The sequence below is a fragment of the Ascaphus truei genome, chromosome 1, assembly GCF_040206685.1.
Source record: "Ascaphus truei isolate aAscTru1 chromosome 1, aAscTru1.hap1, whole genome shotgun sequence".
NCBI lineage: Eukaryota > Metazoa > Chordata > Amphibia > Anura > Ascaphidae > Ascaphus > Ascaphus truei.
This window is the reverse complement of record NC_134483.1, coordinates 95,396,634-95,409,827: the sequence shown is the minus strand read 5'-3', so window position 1 is coordinate 95,409,827 and position 13,194 is coordinate 95,396,634. Positions and strand designations below refer to the sequence as shown.

The following is a 13,194-nucleotide window of genomic DNA, read 5'->3' as shown; positions in this document are numbered from 1 at the left end:
ACACAGGCATCGGGAGGCTTGGCAGAGGCATAGCTGCGACATCACGTGAGCGGTTCGCCCTCATTGGCTGAACCGCTCACCTGACGCGGCCATCGTGCTACAAAAACTTTCATTTGTCTCCTCACGAGTCTGTCACTCCGTAGCGCTTGGTCGCGTGCACTATGTGCGCCTTCATTGGCCACCATTAGTTTGTTTCGGTGACACGCAGCATCACGCACACATGTTCTGTGAGTATAATCGCGTCACTCGGCCTTAATTATACCAAAAACTGCACAGCTGCAAAGCGATCCGTGGATGTCATCGTAGCGACGTCGCCGTGCTACATGTGAACATGCCAAAGAGATTTGTAGCGCTACTGCAGGGAGACATGGCCAGATTTATTGGTTGATGATGATCTGTGATTGGCCGTTCAAATCCCATGATGCGGCCGTCGTGTGTGAATAACAAAATCTCAAATCGCTTCAGGAGACAAACGCTTTGCAGTACGTCGCGGCGCTTATGTCGCGCTTGGTATGTGCACTCGTATGGTTTGTTTTATATTGTTTTTCAGGCGCACACTGTCGCGCTATTTTTGGTATACAGTAATCACAGCCTTAGGCTTGTTACCTATGCAAGTACCACGCTGACCCACTTTAAATCAGACCCGGCAAAAAAACATTTGAGATAAGTATGGAAGCAATGTGATTTTACACAAACTATTTGCCCATACTGTACAACTTAGTGAATACACCCTGCAGCCTGTGCTCTGCTCTAGGTGTGTGTTTACGGTTGATCCCTGCCACTAACCTAACTGTAATACTGGAGGATGCAAACCCTATCCTCGTGGCCTGGACTAATCCCCAGCTAGTGACAGATTGCTGGCTAAGATACAAGCATGGCTGCTGACGGATACCAAGCAAGAGGTTTAAATCAGCTTCTGCTAGTTTGTGTGTTTATCTAAAGCACGGATTTCTGACCTATCGTTACTAGTGTTAGTGTTAAATAGTACTATTTCGGACCAGAACATTTGTCACTTGGGAGGACTTGGATGCTATAGCAGAAGCTGCACAGTTAAAGAACTGGCATCTGAAGCTGGGGACCATTAATACAGCCATTGGTGCCTGCAACATGACTAGCTAGCACCTCTGGCAGCAAAGTGGTTGAGATGGAGTACTTGCGCTTACTGACTATAGCATGTCGGTCTAGGAGGTTTTGCCACGACCAAATCTCTATTGGCGTTTAGCCACTACTCACCTCGGCACCAGGACCTCTCTTCTCCAGCTGCTTCGTCACCAAGGTAAGACCCTATCCTTACCCCTTATCCTAAAAACCCTTAATACCAACACTACCCCATACCATAAAAACCTTAACCCCTTACACTAGAACGCCTTACCTAAGAAACCCCTTACCCTAAAACTCCTGTCCTTAACACCTTAACTTACTTTGGCAAATAGCCCAGTGGCTGAGTGTCCAGCAGCGGAGCGACAGAGGGCACATCTGTGGCTGAACGCTGGTGGAGACTTGGTTGTGGCGTGATGGCCAGGGCCAAATGTCCATTTCAGATAACACATCTCTGCAGCTGTCGCTTACTCAAGTACTATACTCAAAAGTAGACTGGTACATCAGAAATGCGTGCAAAAATAGAAAACCAGAATTGATCAAATGTGACATTTTGTTTAATTCATTTAAGTGAACTACCAATCTACATTATATCAGGAGAGGCAGTCCCTTACAGGAGCTGCTATACGTTATCATGCGCCACTAATTTATGGAACAAGTTCACCATGTTTTTTTTCTTTTAACTTTATTAACAAAGTGAAATAAAATGAAACATATGTTTCCCATTTATTTTTGATTTGTTGATGTCTTCAAATATTCATAGACAAGAATAACAAAGCTGCTGCTCAGCTCTCAACTGCGGGCACCAAACCAAAAATCAGAGAGGAAGCTCTTTGGGGAAGGATTTGTTATGCATATATGACCATCACTTTACAATGTACAATGCAGTGTCCACTCTCAGTGCCCCATAAAAAAGGGATTATTATTATTAAAGTAAGGAGGGCTGAGGGACAGGGGAAATTAGAAAGAACACTACATGAACATACAGAAGAACACAATGTTTTATATTGCAGTATTCAAAGAGAACAAGAAAAAATCAATACTTTTTTTGCTCAGTGCCAAAAGTAAGAAACACAGTAGCCCAAAGTACTTCTGCCCACATCAATGCTTTGCCCCTCTCTCTCCTACTGCCCTGCTGAATGGGGAAGCAAGTTCAAGAAACCAGAAGACAAAAACGGACAGCCCTAACACAAAAACTGTATCCACTGCTGTCTACATTATTGGTAGGCAAGTTTCCTTGCACAATGTATATCCTACAATCTGCCGCATATATATATTTAATGTTTTTAATATTCACTATTAACTGCAACTGTTTTACTTAAAACACCCTATAAATCCATAGTATCTTACACATAAAAATGTAAAAAATCAGAAAGAGAAGGCTGTAGTAAGACATAGGTGTCGCAGTTATTTGTGTCTTTAGACAGATGTTTGAAAGTCAATTTGGCAAAGTGGCAGACTCAAAGAATTGCTTAGCTGCATGGTTAAGAGAAGATGAGTATCAATCACTAACCTTTTTTTAGATTATCAATGTATGGGCATTCTGCTACTTCTAGATCCCTCGGTATGTCATGTCAAAAAAACAGCAGAAAACGCAAAAAGACAGAAAGAGGAACATTGTCTCAGTAATGTATTTCCATTGGTGCGAATTAGTTACCAAGGAACAACAAGTAACGTTGTAGCAGAGGATTAGGTTGAAAAATACATATGTCCATTGAGTTCAAGCTTTCATAAGTTCTCATTCTATATTTATAGTTATATTGATTCAGAGGTAGACAAACAAAAAAGAAACCCAGTGAAACTTTTACCAATTATAGCTCAGAAGAGGATTCCAGCAAACATCAAAAAGATTTCTCCATGGATCACTGCTCCTCCTGTGTTTAAACTTTTTTGGCATATCTGTGTATACCTTTGCTTTCCAAAAAAAAATGTTAAATATTTTCATAACATTATATACTGTATCTGCCATTTCAATCTCCATGTACAGTACACTGCTATTGAAAATTAGTATTTATTTTTTAATAGCAAAATAAGTTTAAAAAAAAAAAGTACAACTATTTATTATTTTCATTAACAAACTTCTTTTTTTTCTGAAACTTTAATAGAGTTTAAACTTTTTTTTTTCTTCCTTTTTTTTTTAAACAATGCCAAGTTTTATTTTTTTAATTATCTTTGGTAAATTTGCAAACATTCAAAAATGTCAACAACAGAAAAAAAAGCTGTGTGTGCTGTGCACGCGCATAGTAAGTGAAACTTCTTTGACTTTTGTCACAGAAATTGACTTATAACGCGCGTGCTCGGCACACATGTGTCAGTCAGTGTATGTGTCAGTCAGTGAGTATGTATGTGTGTGTGTCAGTCAGTGTGTGCATGTGTGTCAGTCAGTGTGTGCATGTGTGTCAGTCAGTGTGTGCATGTGTGTCAGTCAGTGTGTGCATGTGTGTCAGTGTGTGTGCATGTGTGTCAGTCAGTGTGTGTGCATGTGTGTCAGTCAGTGTGTGTGCATTTGTGTCAGTCAGTGTGTGTGTGCGTGTGTCAGTCAGCGTGTGTGCGTGTGTGTCAGTCAGCGTGTGTGCCAGTCAGCGTGTGTGCATGTGTCAGTCAGCGTGTGTGCGTGTGTGTGTCAGTCAGCGTGTGTGCGTCTGTGTGTCAGTCAGCGTGTGCGCGTGTGTCAGACAGTATGTGAGTGCGAGTCAGACAGTGTGTGTGCGTGTGTGTGTCAGTCAGCGTGTGTGCGTGTGTGTCAGTCAGCATGTGTGCATGTGTGTCAGTCAGCGTGTGCATGTGTGTGTCAGTCAGCGTGTGTGCGTGTGTCAGACAATATGTGAGTGTGAGTCAGTCAGCGTGTGTGCGTGTGTGTCAGTCAGCGTGTGTGTCAGTCAGCGTGTGTGTGCGTATGTCAGTCAACGTGTGTGCGTGTGTCAGACAGTGTGTGAGTGTGAGTCAGTCAGTGTGAGTGTGAGTCAGTCAGTGTGTGAGTGTGAGTCAGTCAGTGTGTGAGTGTGAGTCAGTCAGTGTGTGAGTGTGAGTCAGTCAGTGTGTGAGTGTGAGTCAGTCAGTGTGTGAGTGTGAGTCAGTCAGTGTGTGAGTCAATCAGTGTGTGAGTGTGAGTCAGTCAGTGTGAGTCTGTGTGTGTGTCAAGTCAGTGTATGTCTCTCTCTCTGTGTTGTGTGAATGTCTCTCTGTGCTGTGACCCCCCCTCCTTCTCTCCCCCCCCTCCTTCTCCCCCCCTCCCACTTCCCCCGGCGGAGCTGCGGACACAGCTGTGTGTCCTGCTGCAGCCAGCCCCCCCGGCAACACGGTGGTCCCGTTACCCCCCGACTCCCGACTCCCACTACCCCCGGCGGAGCTGCGGACACGGCTGTGTGTCCTGCTGCAGCCAGCCCCCTCCCCCCCCCCCCCGGTGACATGGTGGTCCCGTTACCCCCCTCCTCCCACTACCCCGCTCCTCCCACTACACGTAGCAGGAAAGGGGGGGACGAGGGGGGTGTCCCAGTCGGGCGGTCTCTGCTGTCCAGGTCGTGCGGTCTCTGCTGTCCCAGCCGCACCGGCAGCTGCGGGTCGCTGTTTGTGGGTGACGGGGTGCAGTGCGGCATGGCAGCGTGTGTGTGGGGGGGGGGGAACAGCGCCGCTGCCCGCCGCTTCTGCGCATGTGTGGTGTCTGTCAGCGGCGCCATCACAACTGCGCATGCGCGGCATGGCAGAGGGTACGGGCATCTATCGCCGCCACCGCCGCATATGTCAGCAGCCGTGTGGGGGGAACAGCGGCCATTAGGAGCGGCGCCGGCGGCTATCGCCGCCGCATGTGACAGAGGGAGTGTGGGGGGAGTGGCGGCCATTACATGACGTCACTTCCGTTTCATAGTTCATCTCCATCCAGTTTTGCTCCATCAGAACTAGGTGCGACTAAAGAAGTTTCACTTCAAAAATGCAGTTTTCCTAAAAAGTTACGAATTTTGGCAAAACAGTTGCTCATCCATATATTTTAGTACCCATGACCCAGGGAGATAAACGGACATATACAAAGTCACACTGAGCTGGCATTGTGTCAGAGGCCTTTACATACAGTAACTGCAAACTAGGAGGGGAGGGAGAGGATGGGGGGCGGGGGGGGTGGAAAGTATTGTATCACTTTGAAAAATGGGTGCTTTTTAAACACAATAACAAATGGCTCATTTTGTACCAGATTTGTGAGAAACAACCCTATGTTGTTTCTAAAAACAGAACGTTCTTTTTAACTAAACTTCTTCACAGCCTGCAGTACCTGTAAAATGCGCAATAATCTCTCTGGTATACCACAAAGTATAGCCCAAAATACACTTTCAGTCCTTCAGCAGCACAAGATTTTCTTTGGCTTTGTATCAAGATGATATTGTGCCGATCCTCAAATAACCATACACAGATTCATACATTCACATGGTATTAACCTCTTCATTCTAGAGCACAACAGCAGCAGATGGTGGTTCACTCAGTAATGTAAGAACAATTACTAATAATTTACTTATGCTATATGGATGCTGTGATTACCTGCTCCAAATAACTTAGAGTCTATTGTCACAACCTGATTAACAGGTTACATAGTTATATAGTAGATGAGGTTGAAACAAGACATACAGTATGTCATTGAGTTCAACCTATGTTAAATTTAGACGACAGACACTATCCTATATTTACAGTATTTTGATCCAGAGTACTGTGCTCTGTAACTCATAAGCCAGCCCTCTCCTTGCTTTCTCAAAGTGTGTCAGACATACCGTTTTCACTCCCAGCGCAGTCTCTACTTAACACAGCGTCCTGCCATCAGCCATATTTAAAATACTCTTGAAACGGAAATTCAAAGTAGCGATACAACAGGAATGGTGTCCAAATATGTGCAACCCCCACTGTTTATTATATGTAGGAGTAGAAAAACAGGCACTACATTTCGGGGTGATACAACCTCCCTCCCATATGAACCTGACAAAGGGAGGTCATATCCCCCCAAAACATAATGCTTGGGATGTGTTAAACAAACATACTTATGCCTGATTAAGGACCCTGAGAAGTTCGAAAGCTTGTAACATATCAACTACTTGTAGGTCCAAAAAAAGGTATCATACCACCTACTCTCTCTCTCCTTTGTTACTACATACAGTATTTATGCCAAGCAGTGTTTCAGGAACCTATTAGTCTGTCTTTTAGTGTCTGTATTTAATGCAGGACTACCCAATTACTTTCCACACAGATCCCATTTCTGTGGAGTTCAATTTATATGGCCCACACCGTTAAACACCCTCTTTCCAGAATATTGTGAAAATATTAGAGAGAAGAGAAAGCTGCACAGTCTTCTGTAGGGTCCAGGCAAAGTGGACTCAAGCTCCACATCTACACCAAATTAATCACAGACCTGTTAAATCTCACTGGTTTTCTGTGAGTCAACGGCCGCCACCAGTGGGGGACAGCTGTCTCGGGCCCAGTGGAAGCCCGACTACCTCCCTACAGGCTCGCCCTTGCCACTGACGGAATGAATCTGCAGGTCAGGTAATTGTCCTCAGACTCCCGCTGAGCAATTCCAGCTCCCACCCCCTACCTGTTGCTCCAACTCCAAAAATCTTCCAGTCGATAATTCGGCCGGGGCCCAGGTCAGATCTGTCAGCCTTTGAGTCACACCTCACTTAAGTGGGTTACCACTGATAAAAAGCAGTACTTTACCATTATAATGCAATTTTATGGACAACAGCCCCCACATTTCACAGATTTTTGTCCTCGGCGATTAATATCTCTGCAATCATTTGTGTCACTTCAATATAAGGTAACAAACTGGTTTTTTTTTGTATAATATATTTGACACAACTTTCCCAGGCAGACAGTGCTAATACTTACTCTGAGCAGGAACTTAGATAAGTGGAGAAAGATTTTAGCCAAAAATGACTTATGTTTGATAATGACATATATCAATCTTAAGTCAAGTAATAACTGGTTCAATATATTCTGTATGTTACCTGATAATGCAAACTGGACAAAATTCACAAAAAATTACCTTCATAAATTGATATGTAGTGACGTATAATCTATACGACTCTTTTAATAGCACTTAATGCATTCATCTGCTCTACTCACTATAAAACAAAAACATTTAATTTATTCTTTCCATTGCAAAGTCCTTTCTCTTACCATGCACCTCACGTCTGGAACAACCTACCAGAGACTCGCAGACCCGGCACTAGGCTAAATTCTTTCAAGACTTCAGCTTTTTCACATTTTAATCTAGTCTGTAACTGTTACATTTGCCCATAACATATTATCTCTAACTGCCTGTAACACCCCCTCCCCCCCTTTGAGGTGCAGGGGTTAATAGTAAATAGGTGATGCTAAACTCCACCCTGTGGTGGTACATGGGTCCTGTGTCATTGGAGATATAAAAGGAGAGAGGAAATGTTCTGGAAGGTTAGATTCCAGAAGGAAGGAAGAGCAGGAGCCTCGGGGGAGTAGAGGCAAGGGAAATATTCCCTTAGTAAAGGAAAGATTACCCCCCCCCCCCTGTTTATTGTGTTTTAGTTAGGGATAGATAGTGCCTTAACAGTTAGGATCTCTATGACATGGACAAAAGATATATGTAGGTCCTAGAGAGGGAATGCAGACATGCCACAGAGAGCTGCTTAGATAGGGCTCTAGAAAGTCAGGGGATCAGCTCCACAAGCGGATCTCCATATACAGAGTTTATAGACCCTGAGAAAGCACCAGTTTCCTGCATGGAAAAGGAGAGTGATAATAAACCTCCCCAGAACAGGGCCCGAAATAGCAGGATCACATGGACAGTGTCAAGCAAGTGTAGCCCCGGTCTAATTTCAGCCCCTGAGACCCCCCTTGTAGCGTGCCGAGCGATCACGGGTGCCGCCGGAGGCAGCGACGGACCCGCCGGCACGGCACGAAGGTGGGGGCCGGAGCAGGGAGCGCTCCGAGTCCCCGGAGTCTCGGCGGCGCACCCGGCTAGCGGGGGCCGCCATGACAGGTTGCGCGAGCGTGCGCGTGATCGTTCATGCACGGGAACAGCCAGGGAGTTGCGGCGGCCATCAGGGACTTGCGCATGCGCAGGACAAGTGCGCACGCAGCCCCAATGGATTTGCAGCCTCTGTGGGACTACAGTTCCCAGGAGGCTTAGGGCCCAGCACCCCAGGTGTCTGCAAGTGGCCAATGAGAGGCCAGGATTCTCAGACAGGCAGATTGATACATTTCGCGGGCTTTGGGGCAATGGCAGTTGGAGCTGGGAGCAGGAAGGGGAAGGAAGGGTGTAGTGAGCAAGTGGCGCCTACACCAGGTAAGGTTATCCCCAGGCCCCAGCAGGCCCCAATCCCCACCAGGGTAGTGGGTAGGTACTGAGGGACGGCCCCTAGGTTAGGGACCCTGCCCCCAGTGTGTGAGTGTGTGTGCAGTCTTGTCAGTATCCCGGCTGTCAGTGCTGTGAGCGCTGACAAGAGGGACACAGGGCTGAGTACAGTGCGGTTTCTGCAGGTAGTTAGTGCAGTGGGTTGCTGCAGGTACAGTTAGTGCAGTGGGTTGCTGCAGGTACAGGTAGTGCAGTGGGTTGCTGCAGGTATTAGGGAGAAGCTAGTGAGAAGGGATCCGGGAGGTGAAGGGAGAGGTAGTGTGGGTGCAGGGGGTCAGGGACCCGCCTGCATAGGACAGGCTACCCCGTAGGCCCTAGTAGCATCCCTGAAGACACCATAGGTTGCTGTGCTGCAGGGACGCCCTATAGGATAGGAACGCCATTCACCTTACTGTGTAGACAGTTAGGGACAAAGCACAGAGTTGCGGCGGTTGCAGTCATCTGGGACCAGACGGCTGGACACCGTGATATCTGTGTTGGAGGCGTCCAACATGTGTTGGAGGCGTCTGACCCTTTGTGAAGTTGATGCCGGTCACCGCCGTGACCGGAAGGTATTTTTACATAAAGTGCACCAACACCGGTCAACAGGCGCTGATCCCGCCTTAGGTGTAACTCTTTAGGGACACTGAGCGAGTGGCTAAAGAACTGAGCCTATACCAAAAGTACTATACATGGACACGGTGTGTGGGGCACGCGGTGAGGGGACGGAGACGTTACTCCTGATGAGTGGGCGAGCCACTAAGGTTATACCGTTAGAGTATAAGTGTATATGTTGTGTTATTGCTACCGTGCATTATTATAGTAAAAACAGTTACAATCCTAAGGTGTTGTATGTTTCTTGCCCAGGGGAATCTTACATCACGGGGATCCTGGGTAAGTGGAGGCGCTGCGCTAAGTAAGTGTATAGGTGTTGCCCCAGGCGCCCAGCTAGCGGAGCTCAGATCTCCTGGAGCCGCAGGTTGTATACAGTGACCAGTAGTCTCTTTGGGGAGCATCAGAAAAAGGGCTACACAAGCAAATCAAGGGGGGCCTTGTCCACTACAATTAGTTCTCAGTAACAAGTGCGCGTGCCTCCCAGGAGTGTTAAGAGAGGGCACCCGGGAAGAACTATGTTAAGAGTGATATCAGTACGGATGAACGCTGCCAATCTTATTATGTATATATAAGTGAAGTGTTCCCATGTTTGGAAACATAGATAAAGATTGTAGTTGTACTATTAAAAAAACTCCTGGCGCCCATCATTCCATCACCCAGCCGACTACCTCCAGCACCCTGGGGCAAGGTAAATCTATGCTGATGTTGAACACACCACCACAGCGATGTAGCCTCTTTATATACAATGCATAACCTCTGTTCATTTAATGTAACCATGTATTTGTCATCATAACTCTGTGCCCAGAATATACTTGAAAATGACAGGTAACTCTCAATGTATTACTGCCTGGTAATAAATTTTTCTAAATAAATAAAAATTGCTGCTGTTTTTAACAATCCTACCTACCTAAATCTTGTAGTCTCAATTTGTGGATATCAGTTTCACATGTGCCTCCCTGGGAGGTTAAAATGGCCACTTTTCACACTCATTAAGACAATAGAGGTTGTCATGGGTGTTAAAAACTTATGGCAGTGAAATAATAAACATCAACATTTTGAAATAAATAAAAGTAAGAACAGACCAGCAAAACATGAATGATCAGATAATGTTATGACTTTATTTGAGGGGGGGATTTCTGCTTTAAAGAGGCAGTCTGCTCTGCCCTAAAAAAATAAATAAATATATATATATTTTTTTGGAAGGTTACCAACTATATATTCCAGCCTTCTAGCCACTAAGGAGGATATTACTCTGACAAATCCCACTGACATTGCAAATGCATTCAATGAATACTTTGTGGGGTGTGCTACTAACTTATTAGTGAAACGCAATGCAACCCAAACCACAAACATGAACCTCATTCTGAGTACCCCAATAGCCCCACCATCTCCCAACACTGCTCACAATTTTCAATTTGTCCCAGTATCCGAAGAGGAGATTACACAAGCGCTCCTCAAATCAAAACTGAGCAGCCAATGTGGACCTGACTTACTGCAATCCAAGTTCCTAAGACTTGGTGCCCCAGCCATTGCCAAACCAATTGCTTCCATAATCAACTCTATCCTGTCTGCAGGCCATATCCCTAAGACCTGGAAAACTGCCAGAGTTGTCCCAATTGTCAAAAGTGGGGACAAAAACACTTGTCTCAGACTACAGGCCAATCTCTCTTCTCCCAATACTATCCAAAGTCATGGAAAATGTGTTCACTCCCAATAAACCGATTAGTATACCAAGACAAATTTCCCTAGCCAATTCCAATTTGGATTTCGCCCCAAACACTCCACCGTAACTACCCTGCTAAAAGTTTGCAATGAAATCCAGTGTGGAATGGAACGGGGTCAACTCACTGGTGCAGTATTCCTAGATTTTGCAAAGGCTTTTGACACAGTTGATCATGTTAGCCTGCTTAACAAACTCCAGAGCTCTGGAATAGGGAAGCATGCTTTAAACTGGTTTCATTCCTGCCTATCAGGTAGATCCCAACATGTGTCCATCTCAGGCTCTAACTCCAACCCCCTGGATATCACCTGTCATGTCCCGCAAGGCTCTGTTCTGGGCCCCTACTCTTCTCAATGTTCATCAATGATCTTCCTACAGCTTGTAAGGGAGCTTCAATACACATGTATGCAGACGACACAATCTTATATGCACACAACCCTGTCTCTCCAGCCTTGAACACATACAGGAGGGCCCCGCTCATACGGCGGGTTCTGTTCCAGGCCGCCGCCGTAAAGTGGAAATCGCTGTAAAGCGGGGCCCGGCTGTACTGTATTGTAACTTGGAAAACAGAGATGCAGAGCTGTAAACCGACTGTTTGACAAATGGCATCTGACAAGGAGTTGCGCCTGCACTAAAACTGTTGCTTAGTGACAGCTGGATACTTTGCTGCTGTGCACATCATGCCGAAAATTGCCGGCAAAACGGAACAAGCGCCGAACCAAATGAATATGGGTATATATTGGGAAACGTCGTATGAGCGCAACGCTGTAATCTTACTTTTTGAGACTTGAAAATTGGATTGCCCAAAACAAACTGTTTTTAAACACTGACAAGACTAACAATGGTATTTGGGACCAAGGCTACATTTTTAAAGCTTCCAATGACTGAGCGCCAGATCAGAACCAACGCTAACACCACCCTAACTCCTGTTACTAGTTTTAAATACCTGGGCATATGGTTTGACTCCCATTTAACATTCGGGATGCACATTGATACCCTGACATTCAAAACCTATGCCAAACTAGGGGTACTTTACAGCAGGGGGGCGCAAACTTTTTTCCCTGCGCCCCCCTGCCGGCTGTCCCCTCACTCCCGCGCCCCCCCCCCAACCCCAACTTACCCGCGCTCCGGCGTAATGACGTCACGTTGCCATAGCAACGTGACGTCACATGACCTCGCAGCGTCATTTTGACGCCGCGTTGCCATGGCGACGCAGGGAGGAAGCCGCCGGAGCCACGGTAAGTTAGGTTTACAGAGGCCCTGCAGCTCCCCCGGCACTTAATTTAAGTGCCTTCGGGAACCGCGCGGGGCCTCTGTAAACCCCGCGCCCCCCGTTGGCAGTCTCGCGCCCCCCCTGGGGGTCGCGCCCCACAGTTTGCGCACCGCTGCTTTACAGGAACAAATACTCCCTAAGTCTGCTGGTCAGAAAGCGTATTGCACAGCAGATGCTAATGCCTATTATCGACTATGGAGACATAGTATTCGGCTCGGCTCCCCAAACCCACCTTAGCAAACTTGATACCCTCTACAATTCAATATGCCGCTTTGTTCTCCAAAGTAACTACAACACACATCACTGCGAAATGCTCAAAGAACTAGATTGGTCATCACTAGAGTCTAGGTGCAAAGTTCATCTTTGCTGTCTCGGAGGTGTCCGCACGCGGCGCGGTCACAGCTTTAAGGCATTGATCGCACCCATAGACCATGTGGGCGCACGCGACCACATGAGGGGGCGTGCGTTGCGCGAGGAATCAGTCAAAACTGATTTCTTGGCATGACGGGCGGGTCACGTGAACGGTTCTCCCAGCTCCGTGACGTCACTGACACGCCCCCCGATGGAGTGTCTTGCATGTCCGAAAAACGCACCCGGGCACGCCTCCTTGCAACGAAAGCTGCATGGACATAGCCTAAGAGTTTTAAATCTTCTCCCCGAGGTGACAAGAGCTGTGTACAGTATATGAGTCGTCCTAACTTTTAGGAGGTTTATACTATTGAAATCTTTGAAGGAAACCAATGTGTAATGGGTAGTTAAAAGTAATATTACTGAAACCTCGGAGGGACAGGCAGAGTGGTGTGTGTGTGTGTGTGTGTGTGTGTGTGTGTGTGTGTGTGTGTGTGTGTGTGTGTGTGTGTGTGTGTGTGTGTGTGTGTGTGTGTGTGTGAAATAAATGTTATGAAAATGAGAGAAAGAGACAATCAGAAATGTAAATGAGTTGCCGATTAACTACATAATTTACATCCAGCCAAACTCCTCTGGCCCCTTTAAAGTCTGATCCCAGGTTCCCCAGCTGTTCCTGAGAAGCAGCAACACACTAGTCAGTCTTTACTGAACACTGCTCATTTCATTGTGAGTTCGGTATGTTACCTCCAAGAAAGAAATGCCATAGGACTGAGAGATACAAAATTATATTATTAT

At 46.4% G+C, this 13,194-nt stretch overlaps 1 protein-coding gene across 4 annotated transcripts in view; it reads right to left on the bottom strand.

Moving 5' to 3' along the window:
• RASGRF2 (Ras protein specific guanine nucleotide releasing factor 2) overlaps positions 1–13,194 on the bottom strand; it is a 331,487-nt gene that overhangs the window by 315,786 nt on the left and 2,507 nt on the right. The gene's annotated exons all lie outside the window — the stretch shown is intronic.